The 20,226-nt window shown below is 43.6% G+C and overlaps 1 pseudogene; it reads left to right on the top strand.

Moving 5' to 3' along the window:
• Window positions 1–1,906: 1,906 nt before the first annotated feature.
• Window positions 1,907–18,594, top strand: LOC140517153 (procathepsin L-like; annotated as a pseudogene).
• Window positions 18,595–20,226: the final 1,632 nt, after the last annotated feature.

Genomic DNA, 20,226 nt, shown 5'->3' on the forward strand with positions numbered 1-20,226 from the left:
AAGCCTTCCTCACAAGGAGACACTCATACTCAGACACTATTATGTGCCAAGCGCTGCTCTCACTTTGAGAGTGCAAAGGCAGGGGGAAACGGTTCTTGCTTTCAGTCCCTGTTGGTACTTGTACTTGGCACACTGCTATGGGGAGTCCTTGAGTAGTGACTGATGAACAGTAAGTAGCAGAGCTGGGATTCTGAACCCTGGCCTTGAAGCTCTGGCTCCAGCTTGCCCAGTGACAAAAGGGGCTTGGGTACCTGCCCGATGTCTGGACACCCCTAGGGTTGGATAGGCAGCCCACCAACCTCGGGGTGAGATCTTTGGCCATCCATTTCCGGAAAGAGGACCCGTCTTGTTTCCAAGAGCCCTTCTGTTGTTGAGGTGAAGGCAGCCAGGGAGGCAAGGGGCAGTCCGATGTGAATCTCAGAGGTATGGTGGCATGGAAAGAGAGCAAATTCTGAATCAGAAGAGCCTGGTGGAGAGTCTGGCTCTGCCTTTACCAGCAGCGTGACTCTGGGCAAACCAAGTCATTACATTTCTCTTCTATGAAATGGTGATAATAGGACTTGTCTCACAGGCTTACTATGAACCTCTGATAGAATGAGGGATGCAAAATATTTTATAATCCTTAGGTGCCATATATGAGTTATTTTTATTGTTTGGAGGGTGAGGCTCAGACTCATGACTTGACCCTGGTATTGGAGTTGTAATCTCCAGATCTTTCACTGACATGTTCTTCTAGACCTGATGATAGTCCATAGAGAACCTGGGGTCTCAAAGGCTATGTGTTTCTGGAGAGTCCATGTTCTGGCAGGTTCCATGAATCAGTAACATGAACACACATCTGAAGTGCCTACTGTGTGTCAGGCACTCTGCTGGACATTGAAAATAAAATGACAAGAAAAAATGAAACAGCTTCTGCCCTCATGGAGTTCCCAATCTGCTGGGGAAGATAATATGTGCACATATGAATGGACAGCAAGCACACTGGAATATATGGTCCCCATGACAGTCTAGATGTTTGTGGAAAAGGAGAGAAAGGGAATGAGAATTCATTAAGCTTAAAGAGAAGCTCAGTGCCTGGTTGGTTAGGGGATGAAAAGATTTTCAGCCTCAATGACTTTCAAAACATGAAGAGACCTGGACAGGGGAAGATCTGGGTCTTTTATGGGATTTTTGGTTCTGCATTCTCTAAACTCTGCTCAGTGAAACATTTTTAAGCTCCAAAAACTTATTTCCAAATGTGATAATGTTACTAATATAAATAATTAATACCCTCGATGTACATTATCCTTGGTATGCTTCCTTCCTTCCTTCCTTCCTTCCTTCCTTCCTTCCTTCCTTCCTTCCTTCCTTCCTTCCTTCCTTCCTTCCTTCCTTCCTTTTTCCCTTTCACAATTTGTTATTGATTAACCTGGCACTATACCAGGCTTCATCACCCCCAGATAAACATAGAAGACCTTTCAAGGAGAGGAATGGCTTCCTGTTATGCCATTTCCACATAACTTCATCCATTAGATATGAGATGAGTCCATACGGGAGATCTGTTGGTCCTTCTTTCAATAAATAGGACAGGAAAAGGCAGTTCCCCAAAGTGGGTTGTTGAGCAATATTCTGCACAGGTCACCAGGTGAAGGCAAATAAGCAAGGGGCATCTCTGAGCTTGGAAATGCTGTTGGAGGCTGGACAGTCCTGGATCGTGCCTAAGAATCGCGCCCTTTCCTACTGTTCTGCAACTGCCCCCCAACCCACCCCACCTCTCATTTTCTTCAGACCCTCTGACAAAGAACAAAAGCTAGGGCTTCTGGTTCCATTCAGGGATTGTCTTATAAAAATAGAACTCCGGCTGAAATAGTTCCCAAGATAAAATTGGGCCCAGCGCTGTCAGCTCAGCAGCCACTATATATGGAGCATGGTGAGTGCCGGCGTGGGCGCTGCACTTCACTCAGGATCCGTGGCTGCTGAGAGCACCAGCCAAACTGGGGTGCAAAGGTGAGAGTCCTCTATGGAGCTCTATTTAGAGATAGAGGACAGGTAGTTATGGGGAAAGTGGGGGATGGAGTTTGCGTCTTTAGTCCGAGCTGGGTAGCTGAGCCCCAAGAGTCCTGCTGATCTTCGGCTGTCTCCTTGACTGCCCAGAGGCACTGATTTGCTTCCATTCCATCCCATTCACATCCATTAAGTACCTGCTGTAGGCTAGCCAATGGGCTCGGACCTGGGGAAACAGAAGTAAAGAATGCCAGGATCCCACCCCCAAGTATTTCAGTGTCTGAGAGGAAACACACACACGTTCTAAGGCAAGTGGAAAGAAGGTGGAAGTCAGAGGATTTGAGAGGCAGTGTGGTGCTGTGGTAGGGGATCAGACTGGGAAGTTAGAAGGACCTGGATTCAAAATCTGCCTCAAACTCTTAGTCATAGTATGATCCTGGGCAAATCATTTAACCTCTCTGTGACTCACTTTCTTCATCTGTATAATGGGAAGGTTGACTTGATGGCCTCTAGGGCTTAAACCCTGTGCTCCCCGAATGCTCTAAGTGGGTTTTTGGTCCCATTTCTACTATTCATTTCCTGTAGAATCATGAGCACCTCACTAAGCTTATCAGGGGATCAGTCTCTTCATCTGTAAAGTGACAGCACTGGACTTGGTCATATCTGAAGTCCCTACTCGATCTGGTTCTTTGACCTTTGAAGGTGTGAGAGGTAAAGGTGACCTGGGAAGATACTAGGAAAGTCCTTGTTTGGGGGAGAGAGGACCCTATGTTTTGTAAAAACTACACCTGGAGGGCACAAGCCAAGGCTCAAAGGAAGCCTCAGACATGGACCTAATGACTAATTCATCTGATTTTAGGGACACTGGTCACAAATGTAAGCTTCCTGAGGGCAGGCAGCATTATTTTGCCCACGCTCGGCACTGTGGATGGCACATAGTAAGAGTTTAATGTAAAATGTAACGGACAGATAGATGGATGGATGGATGGATGGATGGGTGGGTGGATGGATGGATGGATGAATGGGTGGGTGGGTGGATGGATGGTTGGGTAGGTGGGTGGATGTTTGCCCCTCCTCATGTTTAGGAGACTATTTCCCCAGAGGAAGCAGCTCTGTGCTCTGTGATGGCAGAGGGTATCCAGTGACATCACAGGTCCCTGAAGGATTGCAGCGAGTGAATAGGGACATGAAGAATATAGGTCTGTATTATTCTAGACTCTGGTTATACTGAAGGTTGTCAGGCAAAGAACAAAATCAGACACTTTCAGGGAAAATTTATGGGCTGAGATGAAGGCCGCAGGGACCTGTGGCTTCCAGCTAACCAGGGCCAATAGTACATTGGCTCCGGGTTATGGTTATGAACTGAGCCAAGGAGTCACAGGCCTGCTTGCAGAGGGATGGGCTTTTCAGGGGCTTCTCTCCATTTGTTTTGTAGAATCACTAAATTTTTGAGCAGAAAGGGACCTCAGAGGCCACTCAAGTCCACACTAGAATCCTGCTGCTTGTCTGCTCCTGATGTCTGCCGGGTATTTTATCAAGCATAGGTTTTCCTTGGGCTTTAGACAGGTGCAAGTAATAGGACAGACAAATTAGGGAATAAATCCACTCCAGGATGTGTGCGCTGAGGTTGCAGAACTGGACAGAAGCCCCAGCCTTTCCTTCTGCATTAGTCTCACTTTGATGTTCAGACCCAGGTTTGTCTGTTGGAGAGCTGAGGTGAAAGGGGGCGAATTATTGGCTCTGTCCATGAAACCAGAAGCCTATCACCTCCCTTTGGCTTAGGATCCTAAAGCCAGAGCTCAAAGTGACCTGAGGGGCCATTCAGGCTAACCCCTCATTTTAGAGAGGAGGCTGGAGGAGGTTAAATGAATTGCCCAAGGTCACACAGGGTAGCAAGGTTAGGGGTGGAATTGGAACCCAGGCCTCTGACTCTAATGAGGCTACCTTTTTTTTACTTCTGTACCATAGGGCCCTTTGGGGGCTTTTGTTAAAAAAGAACTTGGACTTAATGACTCTCTAATGGTGCTTTTGGCTTTAATTCTTAGTATTCACTTCCTCTCTCCTCCTCTCCTTCCTTCTGTCTATCTGTCTCTGCTTCCTCTCTTTCTTTCTGCCTTTCTCTGTCATTCTCTATCTTTGTCTCTATCACACACACACACACACACACGCACACACACACACACACACACACACACACACACACACACACACACACACACACACACACACACACACACACACACACACACACCCTATACACCCTGCACTACCCCCTCCCGGTTTTATGAATTCTTGTTAGGGGTTGAACAGAAGAGACTCCTGGTCTGGGTGGGGGGCTGGACAAGTTATCTCTAAGGCTCCTTCCAACTTTGAAATTCTTTGATTAGGTGAATGATGGGGAGGGGGCAGAAGGTAGCATGGGAAATTCCCCAGAGCTGGGACTCACTGCCTTGCAAGAGACACTTTAAAAATTCCTCTCTGCCTTCTGCTCTTGCCTTTCATCTCAAATCAAAGAGGTGGACACTAGGTCCGCCTTCTCCAGCCATGCCTGCTGCTCACCAGGTCCAGCTCCACTTGCCTGCTGAGCCTGTGTTGCTGTGGCTGTGCTGGAATCAAGGTGGGTGACCTCTGAGGTCTGCTTTGTATTTGGTCTCTTGGACAAAAAGCCGTCAGTGCGGTATCACAGGGCCACCAACGTCTGGGAGAGGAGAGGGAGGGAGAATGGAAGAGATACCCAAACAGTTACTTTGGAAAGGAATTTGGGGAAAAAAATCTCTGGGTGGAAAAGGGGGGGAGAGCTAAGCCAAGCTGTAAAATCGTTTGGGTTTAGGTTTGTGCCTATCTCCTTCCAACCTTGCCTCTTTTCTCAGGATAATGTATGTGAAGTGCCTTGTAGAGCTGAATGTGCTGTATAAATGTCAGCTATGATTATTATGACAATTTTCTTTTTTATTATTTTACTTAACATTCACAGAAAATACTAATAAATTAGTAATTAGACCAAACATAGAGTAATTCTCAAGTTAGAAATCAAAAATTTGACCTACTTACATCTGGAACAAGAAAACATATTGTAAAATATTTCTGTGATGCTTTGATGGCCCTGCTACATTCATGAAGAGTTGAGCTTTCTTATCCTGTGGGCATGCTTCTCCCTCCCACATGTGAGGTCCATCCCATGTGCTGGACATGCAGAACACCATCTAGTCCATCTCTTACCCTTTCACAAGTATTAGCCTGCAAGGACTCCATACTACTCATCACCTTCACTACGGAATAGGTCCTTGTCCATTTCTGGTTGTATGCTGCTTTGGTGACTTCCCTCAAGCCACCTCTCCCATCTGGACCATCCTTCACTGATCACATCCTGAAGTCATCTCTGGCCCACCATGGCTCTCTCCATTCTGCTTGCAATGCCTGGCAAACAGTTTTTCTAAGACTGTAGCGCCCATGATCTGAAGTCACACAACATTCCCCAAAGAATGATGCTTGGGGTTGGATCTTAGTTCTTGGGAGAAGCTTCGGGCCAGTAAAAGAACTGCTTACTTTCTCCAATGCAATCATCCTACTGCTGCTTTCCTATAAATTCTGGGCCTGTTTATCATTCATCTTTAGCTTCTGTCCAAGGAGTGCATAGCTCTGAGTCAAACTATTTGTCTTACTGAACAGCAAAGCCTGGACAAAATGTATTATAGGTATAGTTTAAAAAATCTTATTTTTAGGGATATCTTCTGTCCTCACCTTACTTTTATTTCTGGGAATATCTAGTTCCCTCCCATTTTCTTCCCCCCCTCCCAAAGATCCATTCCCGACAAAAATGACTAAAAAGAGGTAAAGCTATTCAGCAAAACCAATCAACACATCAATTGTGCCTGGTGGTGTATGTAATGTCCACCACACATTGTCTTCCATCTCTACAAAAAAGGAATACATTTTAACAGGCATTGTTTAAACAGGGTAAGAATAAGTGCATTTACTGTGTCCTTTCCAAAGCAGTCTATGGGTTCGTTAAACTTTGCTTTCTTGGTCAAAAACCAAACAAAACCTACAACTTGTCACCAAAAATGCTGGGTATTTTTTTAGGATACTTACCTTATTTTGCTTTACTATATATAGCTTTCCAGATTTTTTTATATTCTTCACACACACACATATACACATACACACACTTTTAACAAGGCCATTATATTCCCTTTTGCAAATAGACTACAACTTATTCATCTATTCCCCAATTGTGGGAGATCTAGGCTATTTCTAGTCTTTTACTATTAAAAATAAAGCAACCATGGCTTTTTAAAAAAAGACTTTTTGTTTCTGTCTGGTATTTTTAGTTTGCATAAATTTATATATTTCAATCCATATGTATATATTTATATATTATATGAGTTATTAGGACTTTTTCAGAAAACTATAACTTTTTCTATAAGAACTCAATTTAAAAATAAGGTTTATTGTTCTCCTGAGTATGATTTTATAATACCTTGGGACCACATGTATATATATATATATTTTTCAATAGGAATACATTTTCAATTTTTAAGTAGAGGTTAGTAGGAGAATCTGATTCAGTATATGGATATTTGCATCAAAGGCAGCCTGCTTGAGAAATGCAGGCTTTCCATATATTGAGGGTTGCCTAACATGGATTTCCTAATTGGCTTTCTCATGATAGATAGAGATTCCATGACTAAGGGGCAACCTTCATTGGTTTGACACAGGGCCTCTGCAGACTGACTTTCTCTCAATCGTTAGGCTTAAGTAAAATGAAGCAGGTCCTGCCATTGAAATGCCAATATGTTCTTTCCATCGGCACCATTATACTGCTTGTCAATTCATTTGGCCCTGACCTCTACCCATTTCCTTAAGTTGATGTACAAGAAAAATGGAACATAATAAAGATTCTTTCACAATTATTGATTTTCATCAAAATGTTCCCTAAACAGCCTCTGGAATGTAAATGGTATTAGTCTGCTTTATTCTCTTGCCAAACCTTTATAATATCTTTTTAGTAATAAAAAGTCATCTTTTTTTCATTTAAAATACTTTTTTTCATTTAAAATAGTGTATTGCTTAGAGCAAGATGACTGTGTTTTGGATGCCAGTCTTTGGAGTTTTTTCTGTTTCTTGGTCTCAAGACTGATTAAAAACTACTTTTCTTCTCCTGTGGAGGAAGGCATCTCATTCAGAACCATGGTTTGAAGTTAGAAGAGGGATCAGCAACCATCTGGTCTAATCATATGTGGTAATGAATTCCCTCTAGAGCATCCCTATAATATACCCCTCTAGCCTTGGCCCCCAGTGAGTCAGGATGGATGCACCCCCTTGTAGGACCATTCATGCACTTCCAGGATGCCTCTAATTGCTAGGGAGCACATCCTTCTGTTGGGCTGAAACTTACTTCCCTATAGCTTTTGCTCATGAGTTGTCATCCAACAGGTTCAGGGCTAAGGGATTTGGTCCTGCTGTTTACTAGTGCATGATTTTGGGTGAATAACTCACCTTCTTAGGACTTGATTTCCTCATTTGTAAAGAGAACAACTTGGATGAGATAAATTGTATGACTTGTTAGAGCTTTGACATGCTCTACTTTTCAATTATGTCATAGAACATTGAGAGTAAAATGGGAAGATATATCATGTAGGTTAATAACAAACAAACAAACTAACAAACCCAGAACATTGACATGGGGCAGCTTTCCATCAAGGTCAAGGGCTCCCAACCTGTTTTGGTCCCTGTATCCTTTGGTTTTCAGTTAACTTTCCTCTCTCCCCATTTAATATAAAAGCAAATAAATTCTAGGATCTACTGTGCACCTGCACATAAAGAATATACTAAAGATATTAGTTAATTTCAAATAAGATAACAGTTATTTACCAAATATTTCCCTCACACTTTTGATACACTTCTTGATACACTTTGATATACTTCTGCTGGGAATCCCTGGGGGAGATATCATTAATGGCCCAATCATCCCAATGTCCAGCTCTTTCTCTGGCTAGACAAATCCACCGTTAGCCTAATTTGTTAAATTCAACAATTCTTTAGTAATCTGACAGTCATTTATTCATTCAATAAGTAGTTATTAAGCCTTACCCTGCACTAGACATTGTGATAGGCACAGGGGATGCAAAGACAATATAAGATGCTCCTTGCCCTCACGGACCTTAATTTCTATTGGTTCTGAATAATGAAGAGGTCTGAACTTGTAACCCAAGAAAGTTACAACAAAGGCTGACCAAGAACTAGTCAGGGGATTTTCATGCTACATAAAGTCTCTGTCCCCTCAATCTGGCACAAGCGATCTGGCCCTAATCCCTGAAATGCCCTCCCTCCTCACGTCCATCTCTTAGAATGTCTGGTTTCTTTCAAGAAGCTGCTCCACAAAAAGTCATTTGTCGTTCTCACAGTGCTGGCATCCCTCAAAGAATGACTTTGAAGTGCTTTGAATGTGATTTGTATTTACCTCATGTGGACCTGCTGTTTCCCTCTAGCAGGAAGTAAACTCGTTGAGGGTATGCTTTGGGTTTTTTCCCCCTAATGACCTCAGTGCTGAGCCCAATGCACACAGCAGGCAGTTAATAATGCTTTTTGCATTGACATGAGACTTTCTGTCCCTGTGTTCAGTTAGCTTTGAGAGGACAGAGCAGGCTGTGCCTCCAGACCTGCCTCTCGACAGTATTGGTCTCCTATAACACAGCCCGGCTCCAGAATAGATGGAAGCTTCCTCACCTGGACAGAGCCACCATGCACCTTTCGTGTGGTCGAGGGGCGTTACCTTTGGGAAGGTCTCTTGGAGGTCTCTTGGAGGAGTCTCAGACCATGGCTTGTTGTGAGGGCGCTGCTCTCAGAATGCTGCTTCTGATGAGTCCAGGTGGTGTGAACAAAGCCTTCCCTCAGCATCATTGTGGGAACTCCACCCTCCTTTTTCAGCTCAATCCAATAAGCTTTTATAAAATTACCCATAGAGCATTTTTCTAGATCCTGGGGGAGATTCAAAAATAGGTCATCTGTGTTGCTTGTCCTCATGGAGCTTAAAGTCAGCTGGGAGAATGTGACACATGGCCTGGTCCATGTCGGCTCAATCTAAATTAGTACCTGTGACTTCCTCCCAGGGCCCCTGCTTCTTCCCTCTGAGGTCCAACAGAACAAATCTAATCGCCTTCAGCACAATAACCTTCATGTACTTGTAGACAACTATCATGTCCTGCTCAGGTCTTCTTTTCTCTAGTTTTTTCAGCTGATCCTTGCATGGCATGACCCTGAGAAGCTTCACCAGCTTGGCTGTCCTCCTTTGGTCACTCCAGGGACCACGGATGCTACAAATGTATTGAGCATATAATCCGTTCAGCCTCTTAGACACTTGAGCAGAAGGTCTGGGAACACCATGCCTTATCTCAGAGGAATGAGAATAGTGGTGAGAATCCTGGACCATGCGTTAGGCCTGGGTGTGGTTTGGGGAATGTCCATACACTCATCTTCACTGCCCACTGTGTACACTGGTCTTACTCTGCTCCGTGTTTTTGTTGTCATTGTTGTCATCGTTCAGTTGTTTCAGTTGTGTCTAACTATGTGACCCCATTTAGGATTCTCTTGGCAAAGATACTGGAGCAGTTTGCCATTTCCTTCTAGAGTTCATTTTACAGGTGAGGAAACTGAGGCAAACAGCGTGAAGTGATTTGCAGCCAGTAAAGTGTCTGAGGCCATATTTGAACTCAGGGAGACAAGTCTTCCTGACTCCAGATGGGGCATGCTATACACTCTGGTACCCTGGTTGCCATCATAATTAGGAGCTATGCTCTGCTGGGGTCATCCTTCCCTGACCTGAGTGGGATTGTGTGGGGCTGAGCTCTCCCTTTCCTATGTGTTATGTGTGCCACCCATAGTCCAAGTCCTGGCTTCCCTTACAAGCCTTAGAGGTTGATGACCAATCTTGGCCCAGCTGGACTTTATTCACCTATCAAAGTGGGGTAGGATGACTCCCTGGAGTTGGAGTTAGGGGATTCAGATTGAAGGACAGGCTTAGCAGAATCTTGGTTAAGTCATGTTGCCCCTTGAAACCAAAAAGTCTCACCTGAGAAACCTACAGGCTATATGCTCCTGGGCAAGTCACTGAACATCTTAGCACCCTGGACAACCATCTAACACTCAGCTTAGGAGCTTGGGATGTGGTGGTCATACGAATGGGTGGGTCAGAGAGCCCTGCCAAGTGTACTTCTAGAATGGCGTCAGCCTCCTTGTCTTCTCATCCTTTCCATTCTGTCCCTCCCACACTGTCATCAGTATGACCCAAGGAAACTGAAGAGAGACTGTTAGAGAAACTTCAGTCCAATTCCACTTACTGAATCCTGTATCTTCTCAACTTGTTCTGGTCAGGTGAGGGGAAGTCCCACCAGGAGAGCCAGGATATGGCGGGGCAGACTGGCTCCAAGGACTGCTCACTCCCCTAGAGAGAAGGGGCTGAGTGGGGGCTCTGGGGACATCCTTTGAAATGGAAGGGCTCCCAGATGTGTCATGTCATTAGTGCAGGGGGACCCCACCAAAGAAAGTTCATTAGCCATACCAAATTCCACCTGCTAAGTAATGTAGGGGTTCAATGACAGCTTAAGACGCTTACCTAAAGTCACATTCTCAGAATATGTCAGAGGAGAGATTTGTACTCAGGTCTGCCTTACCCCAATGCCATTGATTCACTACTTCTCAGGTGCTTAATAATTTAAACAATTTCCTTATGCTAGAATACTTCTATGCCTTTGTAAAAAACATTTTGTTTTAGTGAAATGAGAAATACATTGAATTGACATATAGTGTGTCCACATACCAACAATAACGCATAGGCATCCATGTATGCCAACATGTATGCATATAAACACACATACATATTTCTTAATAATAGTAACAACAGCTAGCATACATATAGCACTCACCATATGTCAGGCTCTGTGCTAAGTACTTTACCAATATTACTGGATGGTTATGAAGGTCATGTAGGAACAGATGTAAAGTGCCAAGGGCAGCTGGTTGGGACAGCAGATAGAGCACTGGGCTTGGATACTTGCCAGCTGTGTGACCCTGGGCAAGTCATTTTGCCTTTGTTGACCTCAGTTTCCTCATCTGTAAAATGGGGATGATAATGCACCTCCCTCCCAGGGTTGTTGTGAGAATAAAAAGAGGTATTTGAAAGTGCTTTATAAACACTACCTGGGATTACTACAGATATTTCTGAGTGCATATGCATGCTTAAATGTATGTATGCATATATACAGTGGTTACACACTGGTCATGTGACTGGGGAAGCCAGTGAACCTCTCAGGACCCCAGGAAGTCCCCTGAGACCCAAAGCTGTAGGGCAGATGGTCATCTCAGGTCCTATCGAAAAGGCTTATAAAGTACTTTATACGTACATACATGCATATGTTAACATGCTTCTTTAATTATTAAGTCCCATTGCAACTCTGTGAGTGAAGGGCTATAAGAAATATCATTTCCATTTACAGAAAAGGAAGCTGAGGCTCTGAGAGAGGACATACATTGATCCTGAAGGTGACCCTGGATCTCTGAGGCTTGCCCAGCAGATGACATGTGCTAGAAGGTGTACCAGTTTGGGCAGAGTTCAAGATAATGTCCCTCAGAGGCTGCTGCATGTCTGTCATCAGAGGATCAGTTGACCATAGGCAATAACGCCCCTCAAAAACTCAGCCCTGTAGGATGGACATCTCATTCAGGGCCACCACAGGCTCTGCATCAGGAGAGTTCAGGCCTCACCTTGGTGAAATCATTGTTTCTGAAGAGATGGACACCTCCTAGCTTGCCTTCCATCCCTGTCCTTTCTGGGGTAGCTGCCAGGGCACTTAGGCTCAGGGCCATTTGGGTAGTGAGGCTGAAGCCTTTTTGACAGTGAGCTCTGGATCTAAGGCTTTAATCTGCCTGCCTCGAGGACTTGCTCCCTGCTGTTCAGACCATAACCATGAGGACTTGGCCCCTGCTGCTTGGGTCTTTCTTGTCATTTTCTTTCCAGTGGTGGTGGGCAGGCAATGGCTTTGGAAATGGGCCCTGGCTTGTGTGGGATGGGGAGCAAGGGCATTTTCTGGGGGGTGACTGGCTAGAGAAGTCCCTTTGAAAAACCTACATCTGCTCCGGAGGAAATGCATTCATAGCTAGTGTTTCATAGACTAAGGGGAGCCCCCCACCAAAACAGTAACCAGCCAAAAAACATAGACATTTTAAGTAATCTGACCCAACAGGAGCCTCTGAGGAGTAGATTCTCCATCTTGGAATTTCGAAACCCTAATAAATAATTGGCTCTGGCTGCCGGGCACCACAGCCACGCGATTTATTACGGACCTAGGAGAACATTTAAACTGCTTATTTACAGCATTAAAATCAACAAGGGTTTGGGCGTTTATGTCAGGCTCGGTACACGTGGGGTGCCAGGCTTCCCTCTCCCTTTCCACTCCTGCATGGGTCTGGGTTCCTTCCCCAGCTGCAATGAGTCCCTTAGGGAAGCAGCGTTCTCCACGTGTAACGAGCCCAGCCCCAGCAGGTGAGGCTTGGCGAATTTTCTATCTTCTGTAATACCTGTGGCTTCCTTTCTGCAGGAACATTTGACTGCAAGCGTTACATAAGATCTGCCATTTGACTCTCCTTGAAAGGCCCCTGGCCTCTGTGGTTCTCCCAGTTACTTGGTGGAGTGGCTCAGATCTCTGAGGGGGGCAATGGGCACCGCAGTGCTTGTTATAGTAAGGGAAGCCCATGAAAGGGTTGTCCGCCCCCAGGTAGAGGGCTTCAGGTAGGGAGGAGGTGAGCAGGACATTGAATCTCTTAGTTGGCATGGGGCTGCGGACCTCATTACCCCCTGGGGCAGGCTCAGATCCTATTAATTAGGCTTTATAATTAGCAATGTGAGTAGCTGAGGGTGGGCAAAAATCATCTAGGGGGAGGGCATGAGCTCGGGCTATACCTAGCATGGAAGGAGGGGGAGAAGGAGGAGGAGTAGGGGGAGAAAGAGAGGAGAAGGGGAGGAGGAGGAGGAGAAAGCCCAGCAGCCAGGCTCGGCGGCAGCATCTTTGCTTCCACCAGCTCGGGCTGAGCTGCTCTCCCTTCGTTTGATAGAGTGACCTCTCAAGTGCAACATTGCCCCGAGGGCTAAGGGCAGTCCAGCAACTGTCAAAGCCCTTGGGTTGATAATCTTCTCCCACACTTGCCCTTAACACCAGCCACAGCACCATTAGCTGCAGCTCCACCGTGCTCATTAGAGGCGATCGATCGATAGAAAGAAACCGTCCAGCGCGGCTGCTGCTACCCCTTCTGTTGTATGCCACTGGCGCCTGGCCCGCTCTGCCTCAGCCAAAGCCCCCCGAAACAGGGCTGCTCTTTAAAAAAAGCAAATCAAATCAAGGCCCAGAAGCAGAGACCGCACCTATTTATCTGCCTTGTTTGTGGCTTCTCCTTGGGGGTCTGGAGCTACTGGGGAAATGTGATTTTTCTCGAATATAAAAATGGTAACATGAAGGAGGCATATGCTGCCTAAATCAGGAAAGATGGGGGAGACAGGTTTCCTGATTTGGGGAGGCTTCACCCCAGATTTCCTACAGAGCTTGTGGAATGCATTCTCTGACTCAGTTTACCCATGACTACCTAGCTCCCTCCAGTAGAAAGTGATGGAGAAATTTTGCAAAAGTGGGCTACAGAATTCACATGTCTGGCCAGCAGGTGTTGCCACAGATCAGGCTAATGGCCCTAACTTTGAATCTGTTCAGGACATTTCCTAGACCCTGGCCCAATGTGGGGATTTGAAGGGCACCTGTGTCTAGAGAGATGGTAGTACTGTTTTGGAAGAGAGCAGACTTTCAGAAGTGACAGGTCTGTTCTGGATCAGGGGTAGGGATTTTGTGGGTGGGGAAGAGACTGGAGATACTGGTGAAACATAATGGGGGAGGGAGGGCTGGTAGTAGAACTCTGGAGAATTACAGTGCGGTGGTAGGTGACACTGATCTTACAATAGGATCTCAGAACTGGAGAATTAGAATGATCTGGGTGGTTATTCAGTCCACCTCATACATACCTACAAGGATATGCTGCTATAACATATAGGCTACATGGTGACCCAGAGTGCTCATACACACCTTCTGTGACCACTGGCTTACCTGCTGCTCCTTGGAATTTGGCACAGAGCTCTCAACGACCTGGGGATCTTTTTTTTTTAAGTTATTTTTTTCTGAGAGATCTTTGGTCAGTCATTGTCCCTTGTTCTCAGTCACCGTAGGTGGGATTGGCAACCTCCCTGGCTTCTAGTTGGCACTTCAAATATAATATTATCAGAGTGAATGGGAAGGACTGCCTGGATTTTCATCAGACACTGATGAATGAGTTGATGGATTCTTACCCACTATCTTAAGTACATTTATATTCATTTATGCCAGAGAGAAAATACTGGTATCATTTTGTGAGCCTCAGGACCTTCATGACTGAACAGTAGAGAAGGAAGGCATTTGACGGGGAATGAAAAAACCTGGGTCTAGTTTCAGCTCTACTTCTGATGAGTTGAGTCAGTGGCTTCCTTCTCTGGACCATAGCATCCTCATCTGTAAAAAGAGGGTATTGGATTCAGTTATCTCCAAAGTTCATTCCAACTTGGCTGAGAGTGATGAGTCTAAGAGAATTTGGTTCCTACTTGGAAAGCAATAGACTGGTAATCCTTTCCACTTCCTAAGGGCCATGTGAAGCTTTACAGAAACCTTCCCTTTCTCCACAAGTGTTATTTTCCCCATTATGGTCATTCAGAGAGGGCAAGTCACTTGCCTGGGGCCACACAGCTAGTCAGTCAGAGAGCTGGATTTCAAGCCCAAGTCCCCTGAATATAAATTAAGCCTCATTTATGTTGTCCCACAGAGCCCCTCACCCATGGGCTGACATCAGGCCACTGTGTTTTCTATTTATTATGAAACACGTCTCAGGACAGAGTGCTATAATGAAGGTTAGGAGAGAACACATGGAGCTTGTTTCTCTTGGTCATTCAAGAAGCAAGTGAACCAAAGGAAAACATTTTACTTGAAACATAAAGCTACTCAAGGGGAAACCTGTGTCCTGTCCATGGCTCTCCATTGGTTCTTTCCTGTAGCATATTGTCTATGGCTCTTAGCCTGCTATGAACTAAGTGTTTAATAAATGTTTGTTGGTCGACACTTATTATTAACTTGTGTTGATTTAGCTTCTTTGAAAAGCTGTGTGTTCTCATATTTTCTAGCCACTCCATTGTCTGATTTATTATTTCCAGATATGATATCATGTGCACACTTGCATACTGTTCAATGATTTTTTTTTTGTAGTGAATTTTATATCTGCCTTTAATCGTTCATAAATAGCATTTCTACATACACCTCACTACCAGTGAGGGGTCTTCCTCTGTAACAAAGACAAAAACAGTTCGGCAAAGCTACCTAATGTAGTAGTTGCTCCTGCTACTGCATGCTCCATTCTTCCCCATAGACCTCCACCGCTGAACCTAAAACGGAGAGGTGCATTCAGTATTGGTTATCTGGGACTGAGGGGGTCATCACAATTATTTGGAATTTGAATCCCTTTTTGTGATCTCTTTGTTTCCATATTGGTCTCCATGTTGGCTTCCTTCACCAGTATCAGACCATTCATTCTTCTTACATTTCTCTGAACTCCTCATCTCCCCATTTCTTTGGGCATACTATTCCTTCATACTGCTATATTCCAGTTTATTCAGCCTTTCCACAACTGATGGACATCTTATTTGCTTCCTTTTTTGATATCCTAAAAAGAATGGTTATGAATATTGGCATATATTGGTGTATGTATTGGACTGCTATTTGCACTTCTTGGGATGCAGTAATGGGCTCCCAATGTAGGACAAAGGCTTTGAACAGGCAAATTCTTTTTCTCATGTGATTCCAAAGTGCTTTCTGCAGTAGTTGGAGCACTTCATAGCTCTACCAATAATATCTTATAGTGTAATGGTTTTTCTGGTAAGGACTGGCCAACTTTCCAGTGAACCTGGTTCACTAAAGACCCTGGGAGTAGGATTTCTTCTGAGCATGGGAAGAAAAGCTCATGGGAGAGCTGCACTAGAGGGTGTGATTTCCTAAGAGGACCCCCAGGATAGGAGGGAGAGGCTGGGGCTTTCCCCAACACCTGGAGGAGCATTAGAACTGTGACAGCTAGGGGTAGTGATATTTTCAGCTTCCTTCCTCTAACCCAAATCTCCCACAGAGACCCTGGGTCTAATAGAGTGCCCATCAGACCATGGGCCCAATGGAACAACACCTAGGGTTATAAAAGCATCATATATTTTGAGCTGGAAAGGACTTTAGGCCAATGAGTCCAATTCCTTCACTATATAGATGAAGAAACTGAGTCACTGAGAAGTGAAATGACTTGCCCAGAGACCCAAAAGTCTGAAGTGAGATTTGAACCAAGATCTTCTTGACTCCAGATTAGATACTCGAATGATCACAAAAATAACCAGAACTTTAAAGTTTGCAAAGCCCTCTCTAGAACTAACCTTTGAACTGATCCTTACAAATAGACCTGGGGTCTAGGGATCATTATTTTTCCTATTTTCCGGATGAGAAAGCTGAGTCACACAAAGGTGAAATGACTTGCCCAGGCCCCATAGTTAGACAGTATCCAAAGCCAGAATTGGACCCTCCACATTCAGTGCTCTATCCCCTGTGCCACCTAGACATTTCTACTTTACTGTGTGTGTTCTCAATGCATTGGTGTGCCTGTCTTTCCACAACCCCTCCACCACTGATGATTTCTGTCTTTATTATCTTTGCCAATTTAATGAATGTGAAGTGAAATCTTAAAGTTGTTTTTAATGAGTATTTCTCTTATTGCTGATTGATTTCCATGTGAAATATTCAGTTTCTTTTGGGGATCAATGAAAGAATATGAGAGATATCTTGATGAAAAGCTACACTTGCCATTTTCCTATCACAGTTAAATTTGAATTGCTATTTATGCTATTGTAAGTTGTAGTGGATAGGGCTAGCCTTGATGTGAGAAAGACCTAGATTCCAGTCCCACCTCTGACTCAAAACTGACTGTCTAACCCTGAGCAGCTTACCTCACCTTTCATGACCTCAAGCACCTTTCTGAGAATGTAAATTACAGAGGAGGTTTCAATCTTTGACTTATTCATCTCATCAATGGGTCAATGCCCAAAAGAGATGAAAGAAAGAGAAAAAGGCCTTTCTTGTTACAGAAACATTTGTAGCAGCTCTTCTTTTGGTGGACCCAAAGTAAAAGTGAAGGGCATGTCTAACAGTTGAAGGAAGGCTACATCAGTTGTAGTCTGTGGATCCTTTGGTGCTGTATGAAATGAGGAAAGAGAAGATTTGACAGACACTGAAATACTTGTCTGAACTGATGCAGAAGGAAGGGTGCAGAGCCAGGAGAATGACTTATCCTGGAACATCAATATTAGAAAAATGAACAACTGTGAGAATTTTCATAAAATGTTGAAAAATGAAGTAAGTAAGCAATTTCCTGCCAGGACCTCCAAGTATCCTTAGAGGTCCGGTTCCCCCCAGGTCCCACTGCTGCTGAGACGCTCAGGTTTGAAACATGAATTTCTACCTATGTTTAACTTCCCTTTGCTTGGGGATAGCAGCTGCTGCTCTACAACTTGACCCAACTGTAGATGCTAAATGGGACCAATGGAGGTCACAACACAGAAGGACCAATGTTGGGAGGGAACATAATTGGAGGAGAGCAACATGGGAGAAGAATTTGAGAGTGATTGAAATGCACAATCTGAAGTACAGTACTGCAGACGTTGTTTCTGAATGGAAACGAACAAGTTTGGAGATATGACCAATGAGAAATTCAGATAAGTGATGAATGGCTTTACACAAAAGGGATTTCAAAGGAAAGTCAAAGGAACTCTATTTCATGAACCTCTCTTTGTAAAGATCCCTAAATCTGTAGACTGGAGAAACAAAGACTATGTAACTCCTGTTAAGGATCAGGATCAGTGTGATTCTTCCTGAGCATTTAGCGCAACTGGTTCCCTGGAAGGTCAGTGGCCCTGTAAGATAGGCGAACTTGTTTCACTTAGTGAACAGAATCTGGTTGTCTGAACTAAGGATGATGGCAATGAAGGCTGTAGAGGTGGTTTAATGGATAATGCCTTTGAATATGTGAAGAAAAATGGAGGCATTGATACAGAGAAATCGTAGCCCTATGAAGCAAGGGATGGCAAATGTCATTATCGACCAGAATTAGTTAGTGTCACTGGATATGTGGACATTAGTTAGTGTCACTGGATATGTGGACATTCCATTAGGACATGAAAGGACTCTTGCAAAGTCTCTGGCAACCGTGGATTCCATCTCTGTTGCTGTTGATGCAGCATATCCATTCTTCCAGTTCTATCAATCTGTTGTTTATTATGAACCTAAATGCAGTAGTCAACACTTAGATCATAGCATGCTAGTTGTGGGCTATGGTGATATTGGAAAACATAGAAAGAAATATTGGATAGTCAAGAACAGCTGAGGTGAAGAGTAGGGTGACAAAGGATACATTTTAATGGCCAAGGACGAGAATAACTACTGTGAAATAGTGACAGCAGTCAGCTAGCTATCCTGAAGTATGATATGATTGAAGGAGGATCACCTCACAGAGAGAAGGGACTTGACCTGAATCATTGGGGATCAAACTCTTGAATTGCTCAGGATCCAAGTTGTAATTTGAATTTCTTCTGACATTTTAACCTTTGTGATATGTAAACACTATTTTGTTATAAATAGGTTGCAATATTGATTGCTCAATTAAAAAACTTATAATTTTTCATTTTAAAATTGTGTGCATAAAACTTTACCTTTTAAAATAAACCCTGATTTGACATTAAAAAAGAAAAACTAAATAAGCAGAATAAGAACCATTTATATGAGAAACACCCTCTAAAGCTAAATATCTTGGAAGCTGTAAGATCAATGCAAGGACCATTGTGATTCCCAAGGACCAGTGAAACGTCATCTGTAACAGAGGTGACAGATGGAGGGGGCAGAATGTGAAGTCATTTTGGATAATTATGCATATTGTTTTCAAAAACTTAGTTTTTTCTCTTAACCCCACCCCAGAAAGAGAGAAAGAGGATAGATTTCTGTTATTTTCAAAAATAGGAAGTTAGGGATTACCACGTATGTGGAATGTTGCATGTACATTTACATGAGGTCACTGTATTTTTAATTCTGCTTAATTGTTTTACTTTCTTAGAGGAGACCTTTCAAATCTGTAAATATTTGTAACGTAAGGAGAAAAAAGCCAACAACACATCAATAAAAGCAAAACAAACAAGTTAACAAGTGAACAACCACAAAAAAATCCCAAACCATCTTGCACCAGTATAGTGTTTCTTCAGTGGGAGTTTCCCAAGACAAACAAATCTAAGTCTGAGAAGGAAAACAATAGCCAAAGTCAAACTAAACTAACAAGCAAACAGTCATTACAGTAATTAAGAACCACCTCACCATCACTATACCGGTGAAGTCCTTATTGAATGTTTCCTGTTTGGGCGTATTTTTAGTCTCAGGAAAATTTTCAGTTTTGGTTGGGACAATTCACAACTCCACTAACAATGTATGTGCTTGTTGGTCTTCCAATAGCTTTCTCCAGTATTGGCCATTTCTGTCTTTCATGTTCAAGATTTTAGTCCCTCAACTTTTTTTTTGTTAATGTGATGAGTTTGAAATCATTATTCTTTCTCCCATTATGTTGGGAGAAGCAGAAGATTAGAAAGGAATTTGAGTTTTTCATCCTTACAGTCTTGGGAAATGGAATGTTTTTCATGTATGGGGACAGAGCGTATCTACCACCTTATGTGATTCCTTCCTATTTAGCTGGTGAGACAATTTTACACATGGTGAAGAGCACTGGGCTTGGAGTCCAGGGAGCTGAGTTCTAGTCCTGATTCTCACTTATCAGTCATGTTACTATAGGATACATCATGTTGTATCTCTACAGAGCATATTCCTCATCTGTAAAATGAGGGGCTTGGACCAGGTGACCTTCATAGTCCTTTATGGTTCTAAATATGATCTAATCAGCCCCAATTAAATGACTTTTCTTTCAAATGCCTGTATTTTGTTAGGGTTGGTATAGAGATGTGTTGGAGAATGACTGTGATTTTGAACAGTTGATGAATCCAAACCATACATTAAACCTGAAAAGTATCAAGGTTTCCTAAATATAAGAGACCCGTGGAGAGCG

The sequence above is a fragment of the Notamacropus eugenii genome, chromosome 1 (genome assembly GCF_028372415.1).
Source record: "Notamacropus eugenii isolate mMacEug1 chromosome 1, mMacEug1.pri_v2, whole genome shotgun sequence".
Classification (NCBI taxonomy): Eukaryota; Metazoa; Chordata; class Mammalia; order Diprotodontia; family Macropodidae; genus Notamacropus; species Notamacropus eugenii.